Here is a 4,176-nt window from a genome sequence, read left to right on the forward strand (position 1 = left end):
AAAGAGTTTATATCCTCAACAATTCACAAAATTACTGTTTCCTCACTTACCCTCTACTGTGTAGACATGACTCACGGTCCAGCAGCCCAGAAGGGGTTTCTACCAGTGCTGGCTATTCCAGAGTAAAGATGGAACCGTGGAACTCCAAGGTCAGCCTGCTGCTATCTCCCTCTTTCCCCTCCTTCTGCAACCCCACCTGGTCTCAGCCACTCAGCTCAGGAAGATGAGACTGAGGATGATAGAAGGACCCTGAGGGCTGAAACATTAGTCCTTGCGGGATGTCCTCCTCTCCCCACCCCACCCTGCCCCATTCATCCCACACTGGTGGGTTGGGGGCAAAGTTCTCTATCTGGGAGCCAGTATATTAAAGCATCATTCCAGTCACTCTGGTTTACCACTGCAGAGCAAGGAGGCCAGGGAGGGAGGGGGAACCCAGACCCTGCTCTCTAAAGACCAGAACAGAGCTGGCCATCTCTGCTCCCCCAGCCTCACACAGGCCCCACTGGAAGCCCTCATCCCCTTCTCCACCTGCGGAGATATTGGTGGTACAAGCTCTCTGATTTCAGCAGAGCTAGGTGATTCTATCAGTTTTAAGATAAAGTGTATGAAACAGGCTATTGTCCTGAGGCAAAGCTTTTGGTGACACTGGAAAGCCACCATGAACTGATGAAGGAGGTCACCCATCCAAGCCTAGCAAAGTGAGCTAAACTTAATGATGATGCTAAACTTAAGGAGATAAACCCAGAAGTGCGAGTACTCCCCCCATTCCCTTCCCAGGGAAGAGCTCTGGCACTGATGGGGTGGGGAAGGTGGCCAGAGGGAATTAGAAAAGCAGAGAAGGTGAAGCTGAATCGTTTCAAAAAGCAAAGTAATATGAATAGCTCCTAGCATTCTTTATATGGTACTTGCAGAATTTCAATGGTTTCACAAAATTCTCATTGCTTAATATTCACAATTATATAGGTAGGCAGGAAAGTAATTCTGGTCCATGTTTGGCAGATGAGGAACTGAGGCTCAAGATGTTATGTGTGGCTCTCCTGAGGTCCCAGAGCTAATGGAGGCTCTTTCTTCTACACTCTACTTTTGAGGTGACTTGTTACGTTTTGGGGAAAGAGCAGATACCAAACCAGCCCAAAGAATAAAGATTGCTCTCCTGGGATTGGGGGAAGGATGTGGAGAGATGGCAGCCATCATGGAGGTCTAGATGATGCCACAGAGACTTAAAGTAAAAGTATCTCAAAATCAGAACAATCTGCCTCTGCAATAACTAAAAGGAATGCCTGAGGCCACTTCCATACAAGGGAAGCCTGGGGAAGTGGATAGAACTAAGAACCAGAGCTTTGTTCTGTCATTGGACTCGAGACCTGTCAGTTGAAGCTTTCAGCCAATGAGCTTGGAGCCAGAGATTTTTCTTAGAAGGTCAAAGTTTTGTAGGTGATACCCAAAGAGCTGCAGATTTTGTAACTGGAGAAAATGAGAAGGGACTCAAGGCTTTTGTTTAATCTGAAAGCCTAGACCCTGACTAGACCCTGATGTTGGTCTGGAGCCTTAAGTGTAGAAGTCAAGAATCACTTTTTTTTTTTTTTTAAGGCAGAGTCTCACTCTGTCACCCAGGCTGGAGTGCAGTGGTGCGATCTCAGCTCACTGCAACCTCCACCACCTCCTGGGTTCAAACGATTCTCCTGCCTCAGCCCCCTGAGTAGCTGGGATTACAGGCATGCACCACCACGCTCGACTAATTTTTATGTTTTTAGTAGAGACGAGATTTCACCATGTTGGCCAGGCTGGTCTCGAACTCCTGACCTCAGGTGATCCGCCCATCTCCACCTCCCAAAGTGCTGGGATTACAGGCGTGAGCCACAGTGCCCGGCTGAGAATCACTTTATAATTTATTTATTATACCGTAAAGGGGTAGGTAAATCAAGCGCCCTGAAGGTGAATAATATTCAATGGCAAGAAATGGGAAGGGAATTAGGGGCAAGGAATGAGTGAAGACAAGAGTGATGACAAAGGGTGACGGAGGTGAGAGTCCAGGATATCTGGAGCCAAGACACAAACTTGGAGTCAGGCAGGCATCAGCCGACAGCACCTTCCTCCCTAGAGACCAGGAAGGAGCCAAGGAAGGCACAAAAGTGTAGCACCACATCACCTAGAGACAACTAAGATGTGTTGGGCACCAAACCAGAGACCAGGAAAGACTAAAATCCCACCGTACCTAGTAGCATGTCAACAAAAACCTACCTCAAACTCAAAATCTGCCCAACACAGGTCAGCTTCCAACCCAGACGGAGTTGAGGCAAAGAACAGGAAAAAAGACTACATAAGGTGTCACTGTAACAAATAAATTCCAAAACATAAGCTTATTTCTCACCCACCCAAAAGTTCAATAGGAGTGCTTCCGGTCAGCAGGTGGTTTCCCACAGGGAGATTCAAGGACCCAGGCTCTTTTATCAAATGGTTCCATCCTCACCTAGGACCTTAGAATCCTTTGCACTTAGTTGCTGGATAAGTAACAAGTGTGGAGGACAGGCATGGGAGGTGTGAGGTGGGGGCCGCTTTAGAAGTGGTACACTTTTACTCTTTTTTTTTTTTTTTTTATAAAGAATCAACTTTATTGAACATTCAAGGTCAATTTCTCTTCCTGCTCTTGCCTGTGACCTTGGCTGGTGTGAGGACTGGAGCTGCTGCCTGATACAGAGTGGAGATCTTGTTGATGTAGCACAGACCAACCATGGAGAAGATGAAGCAGGTGGTGACACAGACTCGGTGGATGAGGCCAGATGCAAAGAGAGCCAACAGGAGGCACAGGAGAATCTCAGGGAAGGTCTTTGCTTGGGATCCTTTGCCAAACACAAGATTCTCCAGAATCTTGAAGGCAGTGAGGGAGAGCACGAAGAGACCTGAGCCATGCAGGCCCCCCCGGATGGTAAGCCACTCGGTGGAGGCCAGCTGATGGATCTACATCTGCATCGCAGTGAAGAGCAGCAGGGACAGGAGGGAGGAGATCGCCAGTGAGGTGTCTGTACCCACCACCATCATGCCCTGCCTGTGAGTCAAATTGGCGCCTCTGGCCAAGAAAACAGCACTTTTACTCTTATTCAATTGGCTGGAGCTTAGTCACATGACCAACCAACTGCAAGGGAAGCTGGAAAAGGGAGCTACCTGTGTGGCCAGGGAAAAAAAATCCCAGGAAAAAGATTTACTGAGTGTGTATGAAATGTTAGTCAGTTCTCAGTGATTTTAGAAGAGAAGCAACAGTGCTCTGTAAATTGCCTTTTTCTACGTATGTGTAGTTATTGGTGTTGCTGTTTTTACTATCATGGTGTTTGCATAGTGTTTTGGGGATTGTATTTTGTTTGTTTTGTTTTGGGGTGGGGTTTTTTTTTCTTATCTTGTTTTTTCTGTAGTGAAGAATGCATGTAGAGGTACTGCATGAGATCCAATTCCTACAAGTGACCACAAGTCATTTCATTTCCTCATTGTTGCATAGAATAATAATTTGGGCAAGTTGCAGCTGGAAGTAATTTTTTTAAAAAGCCAAATGAGAAGTCTCAAGCAAAATAGAAGATTATTTCTCCCACACATTAAAGTCTAGGTAGGCAGTCTAGGTTTGGTGCAAAGTCAAGCTCCTCCTACTTAGTTGCTCCACTGTATATAATCTCAATCTCATGTCCCAAGATAACACCAGGAAGGACTGAAGAAAAAGGTAAAGTCACGTGCGTTCTGTCTCTTAAGTAAGATTCCTAGAAGCTGCTACACAACATCCCATTGTCCAGAACCTAGCCACAGGATCACACTGCACTTACAGGAAGACTGTGAAATATGGGCTTTATTTGGGACAACCATGTATTAATACAACTAAAATCCTATTGCTGAAGAAGGAAAGAACATTGTGTCTGAACTCATTGGGAATTGAACTTGTTTATCTCCAAGGACCTTTATTGTTGTTCTGAGTTTCTATAAAACCAATAACACAAACACAAAAACAATAGCAAATTGTACATTTTAAAAAGTTGCTTAAAAAACAGCACTACATCAATTTGTTAACAATAACCCATGGCTAATTTATTTGTAAAGTTTAAAATCACATCAATAAGAATATCTCCAAATATATATAATGTAGCTTCAGAATTCTATCCACTGAATTTCCTTAGAGTGGGACAATTGTTAATTATT

The 4,176-nt window shown here is 45.0% G+C and overlaps 1 pseudogene; it reads right to left on the reverse strand.

The window, feature by feature from the left end:
• Positions 1-2,593: 2,593 nt before the first annotated feature.
• LOC129030468 (keratinocyte-associated protein 2-like) lies at positions 2,594-3,054 on the reverse strand (annotated as a pseudogene).
• Between the last annotated feature and the right edge of the window lie 1,122 nt (positions 3,055-4,176).

This window comes from Pongo pygmaeus, chromosome 12 (assembly GCF_028885625.2).
Source record: "Pongo pygmaeus isolate AG05252 chromosome 12, NHGRI_mPonPyg2-v2.0_pri, whole genome shotgun sequence".
NCBI lineage: Eukaryota > Metazoa > Chordata > Mammalia > Primates > Hominidae > Pongo > Pongo pygmaeus.